The following is a 26,752-nucleotide window of genomic DNA, read 5'->3' as shown; positions in this document are numbered from 1 at the left end:
TCCCTATTATCTAAAGGCTCCTGGTTCCAGGCCTTTTTTCAACTTAACATAAGTAATGAGAATGTCTATACATCTCTGGAATGCATGCATGCCAAAATTCACAGTGCAATCTTGCCAATATTAAGGCACCAAAATGTCTACAAATGTAATTATATATTGTGCACATTACCCTTTAGCTCCCATATTAAGGTCCATAATACTCCTTAAAAAAAAAAATTCAGGACAGAGTGCTCAGTTCTCTTGCTGAGGCACCCCATTGCGCTCTTCTGCAACATTCTTTCTTTCTAATAAAATTTTGCTTAAAAAAAAAATTTTTCCTTTTTCAAATCTATACTGTTGTCAGTAAATTCTTACCAACATGCAAGCTGGCCTAGCACAGTTGCCTATAATCCCAGCACTTTAGGAGGCCAAGGTGGGGGGATCACCTAAAGTCAGGAGTTTGAAACCAGCCTGGCCAACATGGTAAAACCTTGTCTATACTAAAAATACAAAAATTAGCCAGACATGGTGTCTCATGCCTGTAATCCCAGCACTTTTGGAGGCTCCCTTGAGGTCAGGGGTTCGAGATCAGCCTGGCCAACATGGTGAAATCCCATCTCTACTAAAAAGACAAATATTAGCTGGGCATGGTGGCACATGCCTGTAATCCAAGCTACTCAGGAGGCAGAGGCAGGAGAATCGCTTGAACCCAGGAGGCAGAGGTTGCAATGAGCCACGATCATGCCATTGTATTCCAGTCTGGGCGACAGAGCAAGACTCTGTCTCAAAAAAAAAAAAAAAAAAAAAAAGCTGGGCATCATGGTGGGCTCCTGTAATCCCAGCTACTCAGGAGGCTGAGGCAGGAGAATCACTTGAGCCTGGGAGGTGGAGGTTGCAGTGAGCTGAGATCACACCACTGCACTCTAGCCTGGGCAACGGAGTGAGACTCCATTTAAAAAAACAAAAACAAAAACAAATAAAAACACTTGAAATTGGTAATTATCAGCTTCCAATAAAATCTCAGGTAGTGAGTGAGTGGGCTTGAGAATGCACATTAAAACCACTAATGCCTAGTGTTCCATTATTGGAATGCTAAGCATATGGGAGTTGTTTCTATCCTACTGCTCAAGGTCATCGCCAAGGTTGCAATTCAAAAAATTGCAACCTCAGGCATAAATGAGTTAGGAGACAAAATGGCCAAATATGACCTTCCAGGGGCATTCCACCAGAAAAGGGAAGAAAGTCTCAGGTGAGCATGCCTACAACTTCTTAAACACACTGTGCATGCTTACCTCCCAAGCACAAGGCGAGCACCATGCATATGGGCAGGTCACCCCAAGGGAAGAATCAGGAGAAAAGGGCCACAGGACCCCAGAAGTATGCCAGCATACAAAACCCCAAGTCAAAAGGTCAAATACCACCCTTAACCTCTATGGTGCCCGCTTGGGTCTCTTCTAAGTGTACTTTTCTTTCCTGCTGTAAAGTTTTTTAATAAACTTCTGTGCCTGCTCTGAAACTAGCCATGGTCTATTTTTTCTGCTTATGCCCCTCAGTCAAATTCTTTCTTCTGAGGAGGCAAGAACTGAGGTTGCTGCAGACCCATATGAATTCGCTGTCAGTATCTAAGATATTCGCCACCCTAACACACCGAGGCCACTCTTTGTCGGGATCCTGAAGCCCTAGTGAAGGGATACCTGTCCATCATTGCCCTGAGGAGTGAGGGACTAGCCAGGGTTCTTTTCTTTTCTTTTTTTCTTTTTCTTTCTTTTTTTTTTTTTTTTTGACATAGAGTTTAGCTCTTGTTGCCCAGGCTGGAATCCAGTGGCACGATCTCAGCTCACTGCAACATCTGCCTTCCGGTTTCAAGTGATTCTCCTGCCTCAGCCTCCCAAGTAGCTGGGATTACAGGCGCCCGCCACCATGCTTGGCTAATTTTTGTTTTTAATAGAGATAGGGTTTCACCATGTGCTACCACACTTGGCTAATTTTGTATTTTTAGTAGACACAGGGTTTCTCTATGTGGGTCAGGCTGGTCTCGAACTCTCTACTTCAGGTGATCCGCCTGCTTCGGCCTCCCAAAGTGCTGGGATTACAGGCATAAGCCACCACACCTGGCCACCAGGTTTCCTTTCTATTTTCAGACTGCCAGTGAACCAGCTTGAGTACTCTGGCAATTGAGCGTTTCTGGCCGAGGGTACTCCCTGGTATGACCCAAAGCCCAGACAAAAGAGTGAATTTGCTATTTCCCATCAGGGTGGCAAGTCCACTTTTACTTTAACACTCTGTAAACTGTGCCTTGGAAATGAACAGCAGCAATCTCAACTCTGCACAGACACATGCTACTGGTTACAGACCCAATTTTGGATGCAACTTCATCACAAGCACTGTATCCCAAGTTATGGGCGCGTTCTCCTTCACATTAGGTCTAAGCTGACCACTCAAACAAGGACACGCCTGGAGTGGTCATCCAGGAAAGGGCAGGCCTTTTATCGGTGATGGGATGCCCCCAAGTAGCGTGATCCAAAGGGAAAAGGAAGGTCCAAATCCCTCAGGGACATCTCAGGGAACTTGTAGTCCCTTATCTAAACCCAACATGGGTTCAATTCATTCTTCAATTCATTCCAACCCACCTTTGGGTTGCATTCTTAAAAACTGGTCCCATTTTAACCCACAAACTCTCAAAAAGAAGTGTATAATTTTCTTTTGTATCCAGAGGTCCCATATGTTTAGGTCTTTTTGGCTTTATCCCAAAACCCAAAATTACATAAAAATTGTCATGCATGCTTCCAAGGAACTTCCTCTCTCCTGAATTTTTTTTTCTTTTTTGAGACAGAGCCTTGCTCTGTCACCCAGGCTGAAGTGCAGTGGCACAGTCTCAGCTCACTGCAACCTCTGCCTCCCGCTCTCTCCCTAGTTCTGATGTTTTAGATAATTCTTCTTTTGCCTGTCACAGTCTCCTCAGCCTGCTCCTGCTTTACCTCTCCATCTGCTCCATCCCTGAGTCAACACCCCTCCATATCCAGATACTTTATGCCCCTCACATACTCTCATGAGAGTTACATATTCCACTAGTACAGAGTCCTCAGAATATCACAAAAATGTTTTGCCTCTCCACCAGGTGGCAAATGGAGATTTGGGAACAATTCGAGTTCATGTCCCTTTCATAATGTCTGATCTTTTGCAAATTCAATCCAAGTTGTGTTCATTTAGCCAGGATCCCTTTAAGCTCATTCAAGAATTTGGGACTTTTGACTATTGCCTTTGATTTAACCTGGCAACACATGTTTGTGGTATTAACTACTCGTTTCCACGAAGAAAATCACGCATATGCTCTTTAGCTTGAGCTTGGGCAAATGAAGCTCATGCTTATAATCTTTTTTTTTTTGAGACAGAGTCTCGCTTTGTTGCCCAGGCTGGAGTGCAGTGGCGCCATCTTAGCTCACTGCAACCTCCACCTCCTGGGTTCAAGCAATTCTCTGCCTCACCCTCCTGAGTAGCTGGGATTACAGTCACACACCACCACGCCTGGCCATGCTCATAATCTTAATAGTAATAGAGCCAGGGGAGTAGGTGTCCCCAACGCAGAACCCAATACCAGGCTGCTGATGCCTGCCCAAACAGAGGCAGGGGCAGATGAAATTACATAACTTGCTTGTTGGAAGGAAAGAAAAAGGCTGTAATAACAAATTTTTTAAAATAAATTTTTCTGTTAATTTTTCCAAATTATGAGAAATTACCCAGGAGCCATCTGAGAACTCAACCCTTTTCCAAACTAGACTGGTGGAGGCCATATATAGACATACAAATTTAGACCCTGAAAGCCCTGAGGGCCAGTCCACTCTGACCGTACATTTTATAAGTCAGGCTTTCCCAGATATTGGACAAAAACGCCAAAAATTTGAGCAAGGGCCAAACTCCCTTTCCTACTTTATTAAATCCAGCCTTTAAGGTTTTCAATAACTGGAACAAAATCTCAAAAATAAAAAAGGCTCAATTATAGGAAGAAAAATGCCATCACCAAGCCAATTATGTGGTGACAGTTTGGCACATTCTTTTTCTTTAGCTAATAACCCCAAGGCATGTCCCTATAATACTAACAGAATGGGGTCCTATTATCACTGCAGAAATCCAGGACATTGGCATGGAGAACATTCCAAACCTCCAGGTTACAAAGCCACCCCCAGGATCCTGCCCTCATTGTAAACAAGAGGGTCATTGGAATAGTGAGTGTCCTTCTCTCCCTCATGGCTGGGGAGGGGGGCGGGGAGAGGGGTACCTCTTCCTTCTGGGCTGTCACAGCCACAACCTCACCAACTTATCCAACAACGGGGTCCTGCAGAATGAGGACAAGGGCAAGGACAAGCACCTCTAACTATTCCTGGATTATGATTGAGCCTCTGAAAGTCATCCTCTAGATGACTGATGGGGCCTTGAGGCCATCCAGGCCCTTATCTTTTCCATCTCTATGGACAAGCCTCAGTAAATCCAATTGTGGCTGAACAAGAGATAATGTTCTTCATAGATACAGGGTTCAGCTTCAAATGTCAACCAAATGTGTCAGTCCTCCATATTCCTCATGGTTATTGATGGAAAACCCCAATGAGGCTGTCTCACACAGCCACTCCCTTGTAAAACAGAAAGCTATTCCTTTACCCACTCCTTTTTAGTCCTACCAAGCTGTTCTGTTTCATTATTAGGTGACTTACTCACAAAATTACATCTGCTCCAGTATGTGGATGACCTAATAATCTGTAGTCCTAACAAGGCTGTTTCAGACCAAAATACAGTATTAGTATTAAATAAACTTGCTGATTGTGAATGCAAAGTAAATACAGTATTAGTATTAAACAAACTTGCTGATTGTGAATACAAAGTAAATACAGTATTAGTATTAAACTTGCTAATTGTGAATACAAAGTATCTTCTTCTAAGGCACAAACACTCACACAAAGAGTTCAATTTTAGGGTCTTATCTTGGTACAAAGAACACTTGGTACAAAGAACTTCTCTAGTGCTCCTAAAGATCTTATCTTAAATATGACAACTCCAGTAAATAAACAACAGCTTCTGTCCTTTTTGGGTAGGGTCAAGTTTAATATGGATTCCTTCCTTCAAATTAATAGCAAGACCTTTATATGAAGCCCTCAAGGGAACTGAGGAACAGCCTCTATCCTATGAAGCATGCTCTAAACACTTTAAAACAGGCTTTAATCTCAGCCCCAGCCCTAGCCTTACCAGATCTGACTAAGCCTTTCTTTTTGTATGTACACAAACAAAAGGGAATCACTTTGGAAGTCTTAGCCCAAGATCTGGAGCCCTCTAAGTGCCCTATAGCATATTTTTCAAAAAGTTTAGACTTGGTACCCCAGGGATGGCCCCCCTGCTTAAAAGCAGCAGTGGGCTGGGCATTCTGGCGTAATCCCAACACTTTGGGAGACCAAGGCAAGAAGGTAACAAGGTCAGGAGTTCAAGACCAGCCTGGCCAACATGGTGAAACCCCATCTCTACTAAAAAAAATTTATATATATGTGCCACCCCGGCTGTGGGACCCCGACCCACGGAGGCAGGCGCTCGATAGACATGAGGCAGGACGCGTGGTGACCGGTACCGGCTTTATTGGGAGCTCCGGGCGACTCAAGCGGGAATGGAGGAATCGCGCGCTTTCTTTGTTCAGTCAGTTTTATAGGGGCAGAGGGCCTGGGGCGGTAGGAGAGCTGATCTGGCAGGTAGCGATTGGCTAGGGAGAACTGATCTGGCGGGTAGTGATTGGCTAGGTTGGTTGCTGGGCAGGAAGCCTGCTGGGCAGGAGCTTGTGGGACGGGAGGTTACGGGAGAGCTGATGGGGCGGATGGTGATTGGTTCAGTGACCTGCCGGGCGGGGAAGGTTGCTGGTCTTGGGCTGGGCCAGGATAGAGTGAGATAAGGGACCCTCCCTGCAGGGGAGGAAGGGCCTCCCTTATCGGGAATTAGGCCCTTTCCACATGGCTGGGGAACGGGGCCAAAAGTCCTCTACCAGACAATATATATATAAATTAGCTGGGTGTGGTGCACACCTGTAATTTCAGCTACTTGGAGGGCTGAGGCAGAATTGCTTGAACCTGGGAAGTGGAGGTTGCAGTGAGCCAAGATGGCGCCACTGCACTCCAGCCTGGGCAACAGAGAAAAACTCCATATGGGTAGGGGGCGGGGGGATGGTAGTTGCAGTGGCCCTCTTAGTCCAAAAAGCCTCAAACTATATTACCTGCTCTTCCTGGGCTCTTAGGGCTTTGTGGCACTGCCAATAATTATATAAACCCTTTTCAAGCTTTGGCCCTATCCCACCTTAATAATTCTCATTATGGTGATCATACTCTGGAAACAATAGTTCACACCCAAATCACTTTCTTGAATATAACTTCCAATTCAGAAGTCCATTCTAGAAGATAAAAGGCCCTAGGACTTATTGTGGCTGGAGTTGTGGGAACTATTGCAACTCTCACCCCTTGAGGAGGTTTTACTTACCATGAAATCACACTACAAGGACCTATTATCTTCTTTGAAATAGCAAAAACTGGTGCAAGCCTATCAGCAATAGAAAAGTCTTTAGACTCACCAGCAGGAAGGATGTTTGATAACAGATGAGCTCTGGATTACCTCCTAGCTGAACAAGGAGTCTGTGCTGTCATCAACAAAACCTGTTATTGCTCCTATATTAATGTGTATGTAGAAGTGGAACTTCTGATGTCCAAAAAATGAACTAATATTCAAAATATTTTTAAATGAGCCTAATGGCTACACACACTTTCCCAAAGTAGCCAAGACTGGGCCAAAACCTTTACTGATTGCTTCCCAAAAATCACTTGGCTTCTCCTATTCCTTAAACCTTTATTCCTTTTCTTCTTTTTTTTTTTTTTTTTGAGACAGTCTTGCTCTGTCGCCAGGCGCCAGGCTGGAGTACAGTGGCACAATCTCGGCTCACTGCAATCTCCGCCTCCTGGGTTCAAGCAATTCTCCTGCCTTGGCCTCCCTAGTAGCTGGGACTACAGGCGCACACCACTATGCCCAGCTAATTTTTGTATTTTTTAGTAGAGACGGGGTTTCACCATATTGGCCAGGATGGTCTCGATCTCTTGACCTTGTGATCTGCCCGCCTCGGCCTCCCAAAGTGCTGGGATTACAGGTGTGAGCCACTGCGACCGGCCCCTTGTCATTCTTCTTTTAATATTTGGTCCCTGCCTTTTTAACGCTCTCATTAAGTTTATATCTTTGGTATTACAATTCCACCTATAGATAGCTATGCAATCCCAATACCAGCCTGCAACAGCAACTTCCATTCACATGGGGTCTCTTGATGGAATCCAGTCTTCCCCACAAGTCTTTCATGACCCTTCATTCCCTTCATGACAGAGAGCAAGAAAGGGAAAAACACAACCTAATCCCTAAACACCCCCTTTCAGCAGGAAATAGCCAGACGTACTTGTTGCCCCCCTTCACTGTGCCATTTTCCCTTTCTTGAGACCCTCAATAGGCAGCAGGTAGCCATGAGCATGAGGGAACATAAATGGTCAAAGATTTGACCAAAATATCTGTCAGGGGAAAAATGAAAAGAGCAAAATCACCTGGTGACCACCCAGCAGGCTCCGGAGACAAAAACTTCTTATCTAGGGAATTTAGAAGTAATTAGACTTCCCTGTTATCTAAAGGCACCTGGTTTCAGGCCTTTTTTTGACTTAAAATGTATAAGTAACTAGAGTTTCTATTCATTCTCCAGAATGCATGCATGTTGAAACGCCTGCTGACTTTAAGGCACCAAAATCTCTACAAACATAATCATTTATTTTGCAAATTTCCTTTCAGCTCTGTCATTAAAGTCCATAAATGCCCCTAAGGAAAAATTCCCTGGTGCTGTCACTCCTCTCATGCCCCACTGCCCTCTTTTGTAGCATTCTTTTTTTCTAATAAAACTTACCTTTTTCAAACCTATAGTTGGTAGATTCTTCCTACCAACCCGCAAGTCCGTAACTTCCCGATGCCAATGCCAGGGCTCTGACACCTCACCCAGCTGTTTTCTAGCAGTGGAGTCTGTTATACCAACTCTTTGAATGCGTAACTGAAACAGATTCTGAAACTGAAACTGCCTCTGCAAGGATTATGACAGTGGGAGAAATGGCTGTCATGCTGCCTCCATGACATGACCGACTCCATCTTGCTTCTAAGCCTCACAGGCTGACTGTCCTCACTCATTCCTAGGTGTGGCCAAAGTAATCATGGGAGGAATTTAGTTTATAGTTTAACTTGGAAGCAAGAATAATAATCCCTCCCTAACACTAACCCCCTCCTTCCCTGCTCAGGGACTAAAAATGAATGAAAGGACATAACACTAGGATTATGGGAGGAGCCTGAATTCTGCTAAGGATGTAAACATAGTTTCTACAATCCCTTACTGCTCAGGAGTTACGTGTCCAGAGGTCACAATATTTGTGATTTCCTCAACTGCCCCTATAACAATACAATATAGGCCAGCTGCAGTGGTTCATGCCTGTAATCTCAACACTTTGGGATTCTGAGGCAGGCAGATCACAAAGACAAGAGATCAAGACTTTACTGGCCAAAATACAAAAATTAGCTGGATGTGGTGGTGCGCACCTGTAGTCCCAGCTACTCGGGAGGCTGAGGCAGGAGAATCACTTGAACTCAGGAGGCAGAGGTTGCAGTGAGCCCAGATTGCACCACTGCACTCCAGCTGGCAACAGAGCGAGACTCCATCTCAAAAAAATATATAATATAATAGTGATTTTAGGACCTAAGATTGGTCTTTTAAGATGTTTTCCAGACTTTTATATTCTGTCTCATGACTCAACTGGTCCTGCAGTCCCCACTCAGAGGTAGGTTCAGCACACAAGGATTGTTTTCTACATTCCTATGATTTCATCCCCAACCAGTCAGCAGCATCCACTCCCTAGCCCCCTGGCCACCAAATTATCTACAAAACCCTAGCCTCTGAGTTCTCAGGGAGGCTGATTTCAGTAATAACTCTGTTTTCCACATGGCTAGCCAAGTGTTAAACTCTTTCTTTACTGCAATGCCATGATCTCAATGAATTGGTTTTGTTTGTATTGCAGGCAGGAGAAACTGTTGGGCAATTACAAAACTTTCTGGAGTTTCACAGTTAAAAAAAGTTGGGGGGCCTTCAAAATGATCCAATAGTGGTGGGAAAAGTAGAGTATATGTATGTAAGGGATCCTGTAAAGAGTTGTTATCAAACTGAACTTGGGTTTACTCACCCAGCACAGTAAAGTTAAACATCCATACCAAGTTTTTTGCACTGGGAGAAAGGAGGGCATTTATTTGCAGGGCATCAAACGAGGAGAATTGGGCAGCTCATACTTAAGACCCAACCTCCCTGATGGCTTACAGTTAAGGGTTTTTTAAGGCAAGGAGGCAGAGATTATGGGCAAAAATTATAAATCAGGCCAGGTTCTGTGGCTCATGCTTATAATCCCAGCACTTTGGGATGCCAAGGCAGGTGGATCACCTGAGGTCAGGAGTTCAAGATCAGCCTGGCCAATATGGCAAAACCCCATCTCTAATAAAAGTACAAAAATTAGCCAGGTGTGGTAGCGGGCACCTGTAAGCCCCACCTACTTGGAAGGCTGAGCAGGAGAATCACTTGAACCAGGGAGGCAGAGGTTGCACTGAGCCGAGATCCCGCCACTGCACTCCAGCCTGGGTGACAAAGCAAGACTCTGTCTCAAAAAAAAAAGTTATAAATCAATACATGGAGGCTATACAGGACATCTCAAATCGGGAGCCCACAGGTCATAGATGGATTCAAAGATTTTCTGATTTGCAATTGGTTAGGAAGGAAAATGTAAAAAATTTAAGATCAGCAGAAAAGAATGTCAGCTCTGGTTTATGGGCATGCTCCCTCCAGGCCCCTCAGGAAGACATTTAGAACAAAGAATGGTGGCCAGAGTTCAGTCCTTAGTTTTCTCCTTATCTGAGGACTGCATGCCAGAGGAGCCATTTGATGGAGATGTGGGTTTCTGAAAAACAACTCGGGGATATAAGTTAAGATGTTATCTTCGGTTTCTAGAGGAAACCAAACATCCTGTGACTTCAACTTCCTTGGCTATTGTTTTAAGCTACCATTCCCTTCTTGCTTATCAAATTGTTCATTGACTTCTCAAGGCTAGCTAGGTGCCTGGAACTTCCCTTGAATGAATTCAAGATTTAATTCCGTACTTTGTGGAGAAGGTCATTCCTGGCAGGCCCCTCAAAGGGGTCTCTCTGCTCAATCTCAGAGTGTATGTATGACTGGAACTCTCATACATTGCTAGTGGGAGTGCAAAATGATACAATCAGTTTAGAAAATAGTCTAACAGTCTCTATATTTACCATACAAACTATCAATCCCCTTTTTAGATGTGTAGCCAAGAAAATGAAAATAGATGTCTACTCAAAGACTTGTATGCAGCTTCATTAATGAGAGCCAAAAACTAGAAACAGCCCAAATGCTCATCAACTAGTGAATGGATAAGCATATTGTGGAATACCCATACAATGGAATGTTTCTCAGCAATAAAAAGGAACAAATTAACAGAAAATGTAGGTTAACTGACACCCATTTTACCTGAGAGGAAAATGGCCTTCTAGTGAGAGTGAGTAATGAAAATGTGAGACTGAAGAGTTGGCCTGGCTGTACTCATGCACTGCTGTCTACTCTATCATCCATAGCCTCCTTCAGCCTCAGTTCCTGTTTTTTAAAATGAGAATAACGTTCATCTCAACACATAAAACTGGCAAAATAATAATAACTATGTTGTAGAGAACTCAGAAAAATCAATACTCTCCAACAGATAGTGTGATCCTCAGGAGCACAGTCTAGGAACGTGGAGGGAAAAAAAGCCTTAAAATGTACAGACCTCCTGACCCAGCCATTCCACTTTTAGGCAATTATTCAGAGACTATAATCACTTATGATGAAAATATTAGTCCTAGTGACACTGACAAAGCTACTTATTTGTTTTATCTGATGTATATTAGTTTCAGAAAAATAATGCCAATATTATTAGTAATAGTAAAACAACTATTACCTACATTAAAAAAACTTTGTGTTATCTCAGTTAAATCTCAGAACAGCCCTATGTGGTACTTTAACAGATTTCACAGGTGAAGGAAATGTTGTGCCTAATGACACACATCTAGTAAGTGTATCCTTAGTCATTAGGATGCAAACCTCGACAGTCTGAAACAATCCTCACTGTTAGACACTGGCCTCCACAGCCAGATATACAAGACCTGGGCAATTTTACCCACTGTTAGAAATTCAAATAACTATGTTTTAGAGGCTGCTAGTAACGACTACATCAAACAAATCAATATATTGAACATTAATTCATGAATGTGCTCATTGCTGTTCCCGGTTTACATATATGAGCCAAAGTGTAACTTTATAACATTAGACAAATGTCCCCTAACTCTTCTAAGTTTGATCCCAAATTATCAATCTCCAATTCCTTCGAGTTTATCAGACAAAATGTGAAAGACAGTTGGTCTGTCAAGGAGTTGTGGAAGTTTATTAACAAATTAACAGAGCAAAAGAAGTTATTAAATTAGATTAGAGCTGAGGAATGATAGCAGGGCGTTCCCCTGCCCTACAAAGACCATTTTGACCTCTAAACTTGGGACAGTATCCTGGTTTTGACTTTAAAGAACCTAAATGCCAGGTGCAGTGGCTTACGCCTGTAATCCTGGCACTTTGGGAGGCTGAGGGGAGTGAATCACTTGAGACCAAGAGTTTGAGACTAGCCTGGCCAACATGGTGAAACCTCATCTCTACTAAAAATACAAAAATTAGCCAGGCGTGGCAGCAGGCACCTGTAATCCCAACTACTCAGGGGCAGAGACAGGAGAATTGCTTGAATCCGGGAGGCAGAGGTTGCAGTGAGCCAAGGTCATGCCACTGCACTCCAGCCTGGGCTACAGAGTGAGACTCCATCTCACAAAACAGAAGAAAAAGAAAAAGAAGAAAAGAGAATAAAGGTCCCAAAAAGTCTAGCCTGACCACAAGTTATCTGGGAAGGCCAAGTTGATTTCAAACCCATTCTAAAATGTGCTTTCTCTCCTTGATGGATCTGAAAACCTACTTTCCATCCCCACTCCCACCAACCCAGCCTTTCTATGGCAAGCACCTGCTTTGGAGCATGAGCACTGGTGAGAACCATTGCCCCTATAAAACTGAGACAGGATTCCACCAAGATGGCAGAATAGGAACAGCTCTGGAGTGCAGTTCCCAGTGAGAGAGATGCAGAAGGCGAGTGATCTCCATATTTCCAACCAAGGTACCAGGTTCATTTCAATGGGACTGGTTGGACAGTGGGTGTAGCTCAAGGAGGGCCAACTGTGGCAGGGCAAGGCGCTGCCTCACCTGGGAAGTGCAAATGACTGGAGGATGGGGGACTTCCCCCCCACCCCCCTGAACTCCAGTTCAGATACTGCGCTTCTCCTGTGCCCTCTGCAACCCACAGACCAGGAGATCCCCACTGGGCTGAAAAGCACCACGAGTTACCAACACAGATCTGAGTGGCAGCTCTGGCAAATGCTGCAGGTTGTCAGCACAGAACTGGGCAAATGTTTTGACTAGCGGGCAAATGTTTTGACTAGCACCGAGAGTGCCTGCAGGATGGAGCTACCCGTTCCCCAGAAAGAGAGGAAGCTGAAAGCAGGGAGACAAGTGATATGGCTGGGCGGGTCCCACCCCCAAAAAGACCAGCAAACTGAAGCCCTCTCACTTGAGAGTTCTGCAGCCAGCACATCAGTTTGAGTGCAATCCAGGATGATTGAGCTCAGTGAGGGGAAGGGCATCCACCATTGCTGAGGCAGGTCTAAACCTACCTTTGTAAACAAAAGCCAGTGGAAGCTTACACAGCAGCTGGACCGAGTCCATGACAGCCCAGCAGTGCCTCTGCAGGCAGACAAAGGACAGATTGCCTCCTCAAGCGGCTCCCTGACCCCTGTATAACCAAAAAGATGCCTCATACAGGAGAGCTCTGGCTGTCACCTGGCAGGTACCCTTCCAAGACAAAGCTACCAGAGGAAAGATGAGGCAGCAATACTTGCTGATCTGCAACCCCCATGGGTGATTTCCAGGCAAGCAAGGTTTAGAGTGGACCTCCAGCAGTCCTACAGCAGAGAGACCTGACTGTTAGAAGGAAAACTAAAAACCAAAAAGAAATAGCTCAACATCAACAGAAAGGACGTCCACTCAGAGACCCCATCCAAAATCACCAACTTCAAAGATCAAAGGTAGATAAATCCACAAAGATGGGAAGAAACCAGTACAAAAAAGACAAAATCATCAAAGACCAGAACACCTCTCCTCCTCCAAGGGATCACAACTCCTTACCAGCAAGGGAACAAAACAGAATGGAAAATGAGTTTGATGTACTGACAGAAACAGGCTTCAGAAGGTGGCTAATAACAAACTTCTCTGAACTAAAGAAACATGTTCTAACCCAATGCAAAGAAACTAAGAACCTTGAAAAAGGTCAGAATAAATGCTAACTACAATAACTAGCTTAGAGAAGAACATAAACGACTCAATGGAGCTGAAAAACACAGCACGATAACTTCATGAAGCATACACAAGTTTCAGTAGCTGAATAAATCAAGCAGAAGAAAGGATATCAGAGATTGAAGATCAACTCAATGAAATAAAACAAGAAGTCAAGATTAGAGAAAAAAGAGTGAAAAGAAATGAACAAAGCCTCCAAGAAATATGGGATTATGTGAAAAGACTTAATCTACACTTGATCGGTGTACCTGAATGTGACAGGGAGAATGAATCCAAGCTGGAAAACACTCTTCAGGATATTATCCAGGAGAACTTCTCCAACCTAGCAAGGCAGGTCAACATTCAAATCCAGGAAATATAGAGAACACCACAAAGATATTCCTCAAGAAGAGCAACCCCAAGGCACATAACTGTCAGATTCACCAGGGTTTAAATGAAGGGAAAAATGCTAAGGGCAGCCAGAGAGAAAGGTCAGGTCACCCACAAAGGGAAGCCCATCAGACTCACAGCAGAGCTCTTGGCAGAAACCCTACAAGCCAGAAAAGAGTGGGGACCAATATTCAACATCCTTAAAGAAAAGAACTTTCAACCCAGAATTTCATATCCAGCCAAACTAAGCTTCATAAGTGGAGAAATAAAATCCTTTATGGACAAGCAATTGCTAAGAGATTTCATCACCACCAGACCTGCCTTACAAGAGCTTCTGAAGGAAACACTAAACATGGAAAGGAACAACCAGTACCAGCCACTCCAAAAATGTACCAAATGGTAAAGAGCATTGACACAGTGAAGAAACTGCATAAACTAACAGGCAAAACAACCAGCCAGTAACAAAATGGCAGGATCAAATTCACACATAACTGTAAGGCCGGTTGCCTCCCCAGGAATTCGGACACACACCCCTGCTCTTTTTTCTGAAAGCTCGGACATGCTCAGACATGTTCCCTTCTCCCCTTCTCGCACAGCCTGGCTTTCCCTTAAAGAACCCAGTATGCAAGCGGGGTCTTGTGATTCTAGCCAATAGCAGCCAAGTCTTTCTAGCCAATAGCAGCTGAGTAATTCTAACCAATAGCAGCCAAGTCCTGTATGCAAACAAAGGCTTGTAACCTTACCCAATAGTAGTCCTGCTCTCCCACACCAATCGAGCCCCTTCACTCCCTATAAAACCCCACGTCTGAGAGGAGTCCAGGCGACTTCTCTGGCCCCTCCTGTCGGACCGCAGAACCTCGCCCGGGAGCCTGAATAAATTCCTTCATATTGGATCTTCTTGTGTTGGCCTCAGTTTCTTCCTTTTAAACTTGGCAAGAACAAACCTTACAATAACAATATTAACATTAAATCTAAATAACCTAAATGCCCCAATCAAAAGACATAGACTGGCAAACTGGATAAAAAGTCAAGACCCATTAGTGTGCTGTATTCAGGAGACCCATCTCATGTGCAAAGACATACATAGACTCAAAATAAAGTCATGGAAGAAGATTTACAAAGCAAATGGAGAGCAAAAAAAAAGTAGGGGTTGCAATCCTAGTCTCTGATAAAGCGGACTTTACCTTTTTATTCTTTTTTTTTTTTTAAAGATGGGGTTTCACCATGATGGCCAGGCTGGTCTTGAACTCCTGACTTCAGGTGATCCACCCACCTCGGCCTCCCAAAGTGCTAGGATTACAGGCGTGAGCCACCACGCCCAGCCTGATAAAACAGACTTTAAACCAACAAACATTAAAAGAGACAAAGAAGGGTATTACATAATGGTAAAAGGATCAATGCAACAAGGAGAGCTAACTATCCTAAATATATATGCACCCAATACAGGAGCACCCAGATACATAAAGCAAGTTCTTAACAACCTACAAAGAGACATAGACTCCCACATTATAATAGTGGGAGACTTTAACACTCCACTGTCAATATTAGACAGATCAATGAGACAGAAAATCAACAAGGATATCCAGGACTTGAATGCCGATCGGGGCCAAGCAGACCTAAGAGACATCTACAGAACTTTCCACTCCAAATCCACAGAATATACGTTCTTCTCAGCACCACGTTGCCCTTACTCTAAAATTGACCACATAATCAGAAGTAAATCACTTCTCAGCAAATGCAAAAGAACAGAAATCATAACAAACAGTCTCTCAGATCACAGTGCAATCAAATTAGAACTCAGGATTAAGAAATTCATCCAAAACCACTCAACTACATGGAAACTGTACAACTTGCTCAATGATGACTGGATAAACAATGAAATGAAGGCAGAAATAAAGATGTTCTTTGAAACCAATGAGAATGAAGACACAGCATACCAGAATCTCTGGGACACATTTAAACAGTGTCTAGAGGGAAATTTATAGCAATAAATGCCCACATGAGCAGCGAGGAAGGATCTAAAGTCGACACCCTATCATCAAAATTGAAAGAGCTAGAGGAGCAAGATCAAAACAATTCAAAAGCTAGCAGAAGACAAGAAATAACTAAGATCACAGCAGAACTGAAGGAGATAGAGACACAAAAAAAACCTTCAAAAAAATCAATAAATCCAGGAGCTGGTTTTTTGAAAAGATCAACAAAATAGACCGCTAGCCAGACTAATAAAAAAGAAAAGAAAGAAAAATCAAATTGATGCAATAAAAAATGATAAAGGGGATATTACCACCAATTCCACAGAAGTACAGACTACCATCAGAGATTACTACAAACAACTCTGTGCACATAAACCAGTACTGGAAGAAATGGATAAATTCCTGGACACTTACACCCTCCCAAGACTAAACCAGGGAGAAGTTGAATCCCTGAATGGACCAATAACAAGGTCTGAAGTTGAGGCAGCAGTTAGTGGCCTGCCAACCAAAAAAGGTCCAGATGGGTTTACAGCTGAATTCTACCAGACATACAAAGAGGAGCTGGTACCATTCCTTCTGAAACTATTCCAAACAATACAAAAAGAGGGAATCCTCCCTAACTCATTTTATGAGACCAACATCATCCTGATACCAAAACCTGGCAGAGACACAACCAAAAAAAGGAAACTTCAGGCCAATATCCATGATGAATATCAATGCAAAAATCTTCAAAAAAATAGTGGAAAACCGAATGCAACAGCACATCAAAAAGCTCATCCATCACAATCAAGTAGGCTTCAACCTCAGGATGCAAGCCTGGTTCAACATATGCAAATATATAAACATAATCCATCACATAAACAGAACCAAAGACAAAAACCACATGATCATCGCAATAGATACAGAGAAGGCCTTCAACAAAATTCAACAGCCATTTATGCTAAAAACTCTCAATAAACTAGGTAGCGATGGAACATATCTCAAAATAATAAAAGTTCTTTATGACAAACCCACAGCCAATATCACACTGAACAGGCAAAAACTGGAGGCATTCCCTTTGAAAACTGGCACTAGACAAGGATGCCCTCTCTCACCATTCCTATTCAATGTAGCATTGGAAGTTCTAGCCAGAGCAATCAGGCAAGAAAAAGAATTAAAGGGTATTCAATTAGGAAAAGAGGAAGTCAAATTGTCTCTATTTGTAGACAGCATGATTGTATATTTAGAAGACCCCATTGTCTCAGCCCAAAATCTCCTTAAGCTGATAAGCAGCTTCAGCTAAGTCTCAGGATACAAAATCAATGTGCAGAAATCAAAAGCATTCCTATACACCAATAATAGACTTAAAGAGAGCCAAATCATGAGTGAACTCCCATTCACAATTGCCACAAAAAGAATAAAATACCTAGGAATACAACTAACAAAGGATGTGAAAGACCTCTTCAAGGAGAACTACAAACCACTGCTCAATGAAATAAGAGAGGACACAAACAGATGGAAAAACATTCCATGCTCCTGGTTAGGAAGAATCAATATCATGAAAATGGCCATACTACCCAAAGTAATTTATAGATTCAACACTATCCTCATCAAACTACCTTTGACCTTCCTCACAGAACTGGAAAAAAACACTTTAAACTTCATATGGAACCAAAAGAGAGCCTGAATAGCCAAGACAACCCAAGCAAAAAGAACAAAGCTGGAGGCAGCATGCTACCTGACTTCAAACTATACTATAAGGCTACAGTAATCAAAACAGCATGGTACTGGTACCAAAACAGAGATATAGACCAATGGACCAGAACAGAGGCCTTGGAGGCAAAGCCACATATCTACAACCATCTGATCCTTGACAAACCTGGCAAAAACAAGCAATGGGGAAAGGATTCCCTGTTTAATAAATGGTGTTGGGAGAACTGGCTAGCCATGTGCAGAAAACTGAAACTGGACACCTTCCTTAAACCATACACTAAAATTAACTCCAGATAGATTAAAGATTTAAACATAAGACCTAACACCATAAAAACAATAGAAGGAAACCTAGGCAAAACCATTCAGGACATAAGCACAGGCAAGGACTTAATGACTAAAACACCAAAAGCGTTGCAACAAAAGCCAAAATAGACAAATGGGATCTAGTTAAACTTAAGAGTTCTGCACAGCAAAAGAAACAATCATCAGAGTGAACTGGCAATCAACAGAATGGGGAAAAATTTCTGCAATCTACCTAACTGACAAAGGGCTAATATCCAGAATCTACAAAGAACTAAAGCAGATTTACAAGAAAAAAACAAACAAACCCATTCAAAAGTGGGCAAAAGATATGAATAGACACTTTTCAAAAGAGGACATTTATGAGGCCAACAAACATATGAAAAAATGCTCATCATCACTGGTCATTAGAGAAATGCAAATCAAAACCACACTGAGATACCATCTCACACCAGTTAGAATGGTGAACATTAAACAATCTGGAGACAACAGATGATGGAGAGGATGTAGAGACATAGGAACACTTTTACACTGTTGGTGGGAGTGTAAATTAGTTCAACCATTGTGGAAGACAGTGTGGCGATTCCTTGAGGATCTAGAAATAGAAATTCCATTTGACCCAGCAATCTCATTACTGAGTATACACCCAAAGGATTATAAATCATTCTATTATAAAGACACATGCACACATATGTTCATTTTGGCACTGTTTACAATAGTAAAGACCTGGAACCAACCCGAATGCCCATCAATGATAGACTGGACAAAAAAAATGTAGCACATATACACCATGGAATACTATGCAGCCATAAAAAAGGATGAGTTCATGTCCTTTGCAGGGACATGGATGAATCTGGAAACCATCATTCTCAGCAAACTGACACAAAAACAGAAAACCAAATACCACATGTTCTCACTCATAGGCGAGTGCTCCACAATGAGAACACACGGGCACAGGGAGGGGAACGTCACACACTGAGGTCTGTTGGGGGTGGGGGGCTAGGGGAGGGACAGCAGGAGGTGGGGAGGTTGGGGAGGGGTAACACTGGGAGCAATGCCTGATGTAGGTCATGGGGAGATGAAGACAGCAAACCACCATGGCATGTGTGTTCCTGTGCAACAATCCTGCAAGATCTGCATGTGTATCCTAGAACTTAAAGTAAAATTAAAAAAAAAAACTGAGACTGGATTTGAGTTCTGTCCATCCCCAACTAGAAGGGTAATTATTTATTCTTTCCATTATTTTTCCCCTCTGTCTGCTCCTGCTGATCCTCTTTCCCCTATTCTTACTAAACACTAATTCATCTTGCAAATATTAGTCACTTTAAGTCATAAAATAACTCATCACACTGAGATATCTTGAGGTGTCAAACTTTCGGTGTGCATCAATTCCTGAAGAGTGTTGGGTCCTCACTAAAGAGCCAGGGAAGTCCTGGCACAGTGGCTCATTCCTGTAATCCTAGCACTTTGGGAGGCACAGGCCAGCAGATGGTTTGAGCTCAGGTGTTCAAGCCCAGCCTGGACAACATGGTGAAACCTCATCTCCATTTAAAAGAAAAAACAAGCTAGGGGAATATCGGAATGGCTCTTCCTCTTCCCTCTTCCCTGCCCTTCCAGTCTATCCCATGAAGGAGCCAGAATGGCCACCAAAGAGGCAGCCATGGCAAGGCAGAGAACCAAGGAGGATGCTGGCCAAGGAGGTGGCAGCAGAGCTGGGGCTGAGAAGTTGACAGGGTCAAGAAAAATGGAATGAACTTCTCCCATATGGAATGGAAGAAAGCTAGGGGAAAAAAAAAACTGAGATATTGGATTGGAATTGGACATACTGGTATGAATCTATATTGCTAGATGATGATTAGACAGATAAGACAGATACAGATAATCAATGTGTGCATATGAACCCTAGTTCCAATGAGCCTACTAAGCACCCAGATCTCGGTTTCTAAACACCATCCTCCACTAAAATGAACCAGGAATCCTTGGAGAAATGACAGATTCCAGGGCTGGGGCATAAGATGAGTTTGGAATAGCCTATAATATCAGAAAATAAGGAAGTACTCAAAGGATGATAGAAATCTGCCCAAAGGATTGCTTATAGCCATTATTGGAAAAAAAGAAAAGAAAAAGAAAGAAAGAAATATGCCCAAAGGAAATGGGACTCCACTTTGAAAGGGTTTTCACTGACCAAAACTGAGATAATCTCAGTATTTTAATAAATGACGGTAACAGATCCTAATCTATTGACTAACATAGGAGTCCATGAGTTCACATTGATATGAATAAATGAATGAATGAATGAGGAAGAAGGGAAAGTTCTTCTTTACAGAAGAATATCATCTAATAATATAGAAAAAAATGATGGACTTAAAAAATCACCATATAGGCCAGGCACATTGGCTCACGCCTGTAATCCTAGCACTTTAGGAGGCCAAGGCAGGCAGATTGCCTGAGCTCAGGAATTAGAGACCAGCCTGGGCAACATGGCAAATCCCTGTCTCTACTAAAAATACAAAAAATTAGCTAGGTATGGTGATGCACGCCTGTAATCTCAGCTACTTGGGAGGCTGAGGCATAAGAATCGCTTGAACCTGGCAGGTGGAATTTGCAGTGAGCTGAGATCATGCCACTGCACTCCAGCCTGGGCAACAGAGCAAGACTCTGTCTCAAAAAAAAAAAAAATCACCATATGGCAACCATCACAGTGGTGACTAAATCAGGTAGGAGTCATCAATGAATACCAAGGCTGGTGGGTAAAGACTGATGAAGAACAAGATATTAGCATAGTCTTTGACTATCTCCTCACAAAATGCTATTCAATTACAAATGGAAAAATGTCTTTACAATGAGATACTCAGCAGATATCAGCTTGGCTAGGTAATCAAGGTAAACATCACCAGCAATGGGACAGGTTGACATCAGATGTCTCCTGCTGGAATGCACTGAGAACAGCATGGCATTATTTTGAGGGGCCTCTCCTGCCAAAACTTCGTGACCTGAGTCTGGACAGGAGAAAGCATCAGACAAATCCCAACTGAGAGTACTTAGAGAATGAAATAGAATATACTGTTTAAAACTGTAAAGGTCACAAAAGACAAGGAAACATTAAGGAACAGTTCTAGATTGAACAAGACTAAAAAGACATGACAACTAACGTAATGTGATACTGGCTCATATTTTAGAGTACAGAGAGAGAACAGAGCAGTTGGCAAAATTTGAACAGGGTTTGTGAATTGCATAGTATCATTACACCAATGTTGACTTAGAATAGTTATACAGGAAAAATGTCCTTGTTCAGGGGAAATTCACTGTAGTATTTAGGGGATGGATCATCATGTTTGCAACTTGTTCTTCAATGGTCTGGAAAAAGAATCATCATATATGTTAGAGAGAGAAAAAAATGGCAAAACGTTAACAACTAGGAAATCTGGGTAGAGAAAATGAAAGTTTTGTGTCCAAAATCCTGGATTGAAGGCAGGGCATGGTGGCACACGCCTGTAATCCCAGCTACTCAGGAGGCTGAGGCAGAATTGCTTGAACCTGGGAGGAGGAGGTTGCAGTGAGCCAAGATTGCACCACTGCACTCCAGAGTGGGCAACAAGAGCAAAACTCCGTCTCAAAAAAAAAAAAAAGAAATCCTGGATTGTGATTACGTGGGGTGTTCATTTCATAAAATTGTATTAAGCTGTACACTTTTGGTGTGTGCACTCCTCTTTATACATATTATACATTTTAAGAAGATTTTACTTAAAACAAATATTAACCCTCCCCAGTTGGGCACCGTGGCTCACACCTGTAATCCCAGCACTTTGAGAGGCCAAGGCGGGTGGATCACCTGAAGGTCAGGAGTTCGAGACCTGCCTGGCCAACATGTCTCTACTAAAAATACAAAAAATTAGTCAGGCGTGGTGGTGGTCACCTGTAATACCAGCTACTTGGGAGGCTGAGGCAGGAGAATCGCTTGAACCCGGGAGGCGGAGGTTGCAGTGAGCCAAGATCACGCCATTTCACTCCAGCCTGGGCAACAAGATGGAGACTCTGTCTCAAGGAAACAAACAAACAAAAAAAATCCCTCCCCCAAAAATTTGGGATTGGGCGTATTTGATGACTTTATTTTGATATAATTTCAAATTTACAGAAAAATAGAAGAATCATACAAAGCATTCCTGTACTCTTTCTCTAGATTCACTAATTGTTTACATTTGTCCCCTATTTTAACATTTTCTCTCTGCAAGTATAAATGTATAAGTTTTTCCTGAACACTTTGAGATTAAGTGGCAAACATTATGCTTATTTGCCCCTAAATTCTTTAATGCGCATTTCCTATGAATGAGGACATTCCCTTATAACCATAGTACAGTTATCAAAATCAGGAAATTTAACATTGATACAATATTATTTTCTTTTCTTTCTTTCTTTTTTTTTTTTTTCTCCTTGAGAATGAGTCTCATTCTGTTGCCCAGGCTGGAGTACAATGGCGCGATCTCGGCTCATTGCAACCTCTGCCTCCCAGGTTCAAGCAATTCTCCTGCCTCAGCCTTCAGAGTAGCTGGAATAACAGGTGCATGCCACCATACCCGGCTATTCTTTGTATTTTTAGTTTTGAGACAGGGTTTCATCATGTTCATCAAGCTGGTCTTAAATTCCTGACCTGAGGTGATCGACCTGCCTCAACCTCCCAAAGTGCTGGGATTACAGGCGTGAGACACCGCACCCAGCCTACAATACCATTACTCCAGTACACAGTCACCTGTCATCAGTTACGCCAACATGTCTTTTTTTAAAGTCGTCTCCAATTCCAGGATTATGTTACATCCAGTTGTCAGACTGAAAGAGTCCATCACTCTTTCATGACCTTGACTTTTTTGAAGACTACAGGCCAGTTGTTTGTAGACTATCCCTCAATTGGGTTTTGTCTGATATTTCCTCATGATTAGATTCAGCATATGTATTTTTGGTAGGAATACCACTAAAATGATGTTGTGTCCTTTTTAATATACCACATCAGAAGGCCAGGCACAGTGGCTCATGCCTGTAATTCCAGCACTTTGGAAGGCCAAGGCAGACGGATGGCCTAAGGTCAGGAGTTCAAACCAGCCTGGCCAACATGGTGAAACCCAGTCTCTATTCAAAATACAAAAATTAGCTGGGCATGCTAGCAGGTGCCTGTAATCCCAGCTACCTCCAGCCTGGGAGACAGGACGAGACTACGTTTCAAAAAAAAAAAAATCACATTAGCAACGCATGTTACTTGGTCCCATTATTAGTGATTACTTGCTTAAAGCAGTGGCTACCAGGGAGCGCCACTGCATAGTTGCTATTTTTCCCTTTGTAATGACTAGGTAATTAAAGGAAGATTGTTCAAGGTTGTGTAAATGCCATGTTCCTTATCAAACTTCTTAGCTAACTTTAGCTACTACTGATGCTTCTTGTCGGAAGCAATTATTAATATGGTAGTTATCAAATGGTGATTTTCTCATTCCATCATTCCTTCTACATTTGTCATACTTATTAGTTGGCATTCTGCTGTAAGAAGGTTTTCTGTTCTCTTCTTTTTATTCATTCCTTCATATACATCAGTTTGGACTCTTGGCTTCCTAGTCAGTGAGTTATTATGTGTTAACTATCACTGTAACTTTGAGGCTTAAATTGTCCCAGAATTGGCTAGTGGGGAATCCAAGATGCATTCTTGCCCTGACTTCCTCATTTCTAGCCAAGTCACCTTGTACTGTAAACTTCGCACTAAAGTAAAATTACATTATGCATTTGAGCTGCACAATGCACCCAACCACAACATATGTATAGGAGAAAAGGCAATACAACATCAGAGAATAAAAAGGGGAAAGTAGGGAAATTCTATGACCTATAAGTAGCAAAATCTCCCTACTTTCAGCAATATAAGTTAACTCAAGGTAAATGACAGCAGCAAGGATAAGTGTTCAGCCTCCACTAAAATCTGCCATATTTGAAGGCTGGGTGCAGTGGCTCATGCCTGTAATCCCAGAACTTTGGGAGGCTGAGGCAGGTGGATCACCTGAGATCAGGAGTTTGAGACCACCCTGGCCAACATGGTGAAACCCCGTCTCTACTAAAAATACAAAAAAATTAGCCAGGCATGGTGGTGCATGCCTGTAATCCCAGCTACTTGGAAGGCTGAGGCAGGTGAATCACTTGAACCCAGGAGACAAAGGTTGCAGTGAGCCAAGACAGCACCATTGCACTCCACCCTAGGCAACAAGAGCAAAACTCTGTCTCAAAAAGGAAGGAAGGAAGGGAGGGAGGGAGGGAGGGAGGGAGAGATCTGCCATGCTTCAAATCAAGAATAAATAACAGTTAAAATTCAAAAAACTTTAGTCTTATTTTTTCTTTGTTGTAGAGGCCTCTTTTTCCAAAACTTCACAATGCTCAGTTCTCTTTCGATTTGGTCTAAAGCACAAAGTTAGCTATCAACCAACAACACTAAGAACTAGAAGTTCATCTATAACTTTGCACAATACCCAAAAATTTGTTTATAAGACCAGGTTATCTTTTCTTATTTTTATCCAGTCTCATAGGATGATGACACTTTTCAAATTAGCATTTTTTATTTACGGATAAAATTCTTCTCATACAATAATAAACCCTACTTTCTTCATCTTTAATAACAAACATAAAATCTCCAAGAAGCATCCAGCTTTTCAAAATCTAGATCATGTTAAATAACTTCTACGTTTAAAGAGAGAGAACAGCCCAGCCTAGGCAACATAGTGATGTTGCAGGACTTTCCTTAGTTCAGCTAAAGATAGGGATCTTGTCTGTCCCACAGCCACGAAAATTTAGGCTCATAGACAGTTTAAAGGGTGAGTGAAATAGGGTTCTATTGAGTAAAAAAGGGGGAAAAAGGGGGGGACAGGGATCCTCCACAAGGTCAGAGTCCCCCGCTAGAGCGCTTCCTGCCCACCCTTCAAATCTCAGGTTCCACACAGTTAGAGGAGAGGCTAGGCTCCTCCCTGCTGCGAATGTCATGAACTTCCCGAGGCTCCACCTCAGTGGGCAGGCTGGATGGAGTTTCTCCAGGGCCCCCCACCCACACCTGGCTGTCTCAGTGAGACCCCATTTTTATAAAAAAAAAAAAAAAAATTTAATTAGCTGAGTGTGATGGTGCACCCCTGTAGTCCTAGCTACTTGGAAGGCTGAGGAGGGAGGATGGGAGGTCAAGGCTGTGGTGGGCCATGTTTGCACCACTGCACTCCAGACTGGGCAACAAGCAAGGCCTCACCTCAAAAGCAAACAAACAAAAAATCAATTAAAAAAAGAGGCCTGTCTCGGTGGTTCACGCCTATAATCCCAGCACTCTGGGAGGCCGAGGCAGGTAGATCACGAGGTCAAGAGATCAAGACCATCCTGGTCAACAAGGTGAAACCCCGTCTCTACTAAAAATACCAAAAAAATTAGCTGGGCATGGTGGCACGCGCCTGTAGTCCCAGCTACTCGGGAGGCGGAGGCAGGAGAATTGCTTGAACCCAGGAGGCAGAGGTTGCAGTGAGCCGAGATCATGCCATTGCACTCCAGCCTGGGTAACAAGAGCAAAACTCCGTCTAAAATAAAAAATTTTTAAAAGAAAGAAGAGAGAAAAGCTGTCAAATGAACTGGTTTTGTTTTCTTGTTTTTTTCTTATATAGAGCATTGTGAGTTACACTTAGGGGTGGCAGAAAAATCTCCAGAACTCTTAAGTTTAATGAATAAAACCAATACATGCCACTGGGACATAAATGTTAAATGTCAGCAGACAGAACTTAATCATAGCCTAAACAATGAATTAATATATCTACATCAAAAACTGGAAGGTTGAAACGTGGAGAAGTGAAAGGGATTGGAAAGGCAAAATGTGTTAGGGATTAGCTAGCTAGCATGGTTCAAGGGACAGACCATATAACAAGCACTATCCTCTGATGAGACTGGTTACTTCAATCAGCTTCTGACACAATCAAACAGTAAGACCTCTCAAGCTGAAGACAGACCCCTAGTTGATTTTAACATCATTGCACAAAATTATACAAGGCCTATCTGAGGGCAATCAGTTTTTGGTGACACTGCTATTTTTTCATGCCCCATCAAACTGCAGTAGATACGATGGAATTTAAGGTAAGCATATATAGTCATCCAAACTGTCTCGAAAGGTTAAAAAAGATAGGAAGAAAATTATATGTTGTTCTATGAAAACTAAGAAAGGAGAGTGTTAGCAAGAAAGATAATCAACAGTGTCAAATACCATTGAGAAGTCTAAGAGAATGAGAGATGAGAAAAATCCACCCCGCCTCGGGATGAGGAACCCAGAGTTGCCTTCAGCAATCGGTTTGAGTGGCAGACATGAAGGCTGAGGGAGCAGCAGACCACAAGAGGGCAGAACAAGGAGTGACTCTGCATTGAGAAATGGAGTTCTGTCCTCAAACACGTAACAACAAAAGGATGAGGAAAATAGGATAAAAATTGCAGCAAGGTCAAATGAAGGCTTTGGGGTTTGGGGTTTTTGTTAGTTTGTTTTTTCAGCAAGGAGGAAAAAGGATTATGTATGCAGGCAGAGAAGAGAAGAAGAAATTAAAGGTGCTTAAGCTAGACAAAAAGGAGATAATTAAGAGAGAAAATCTTTGATTGCAGATGTTATAGCACCCACAAGGGAGAAAAGGAATAGAATAAAGAGGATTGAAAACATAAGGATAGTTTAAACTTAAGAGAAAGTAAAGTTCCTTGCCTAAGATGGGGAAGAGAAAGAAATAGTCACAGATTTGTTCTGGAATGGATTAAAAGGCTTATCTCACATGGTCTTTATTTTGCCAGCAAAGTAACAGCCCCTGTCAAAGGAGAAGGGGGCGCGGAGGGGCACCGAGAGGAGAGTGCAGGAGAGAAA

At 42.6% G+C, this 26,752-nt stretch overlaps 1 long non-coding RNA gene across 1 annotated transcript in view; it reads right to left on the bottom strand.

Annotated features, from left to right (window-relative positions):
- Window positions 1-26,752, bottom strand: part of LOC135274231 (uncharacterized) — a 115,341-nt gene that overhangs the window by 73,061 nt on the left and 15,528 nt on the right. The window lies entirely within an intron of this gene.

Source organism: Aotus nancymaae, unplaced genomic scaffold (assembly GCF_030222135.1).
Source record: "Aotus nancymaae isolate 86718 unplaced genomic scaffold, 86718_ANA_hifiasm-v0.15.2.pri h1tg000011l, whole genome shotgun sequence".
In the NCBI taxonomy this organism is placed as follows: domain Eukaryota; kingdom Metazoa; phylum Chordata; class Mammalia; order Primates; family Aotidae; genus Aotus; species Aotus nancymaae.
This window is presented reverse-complemented; position numbering and strand designations above follow the sequence as displayed.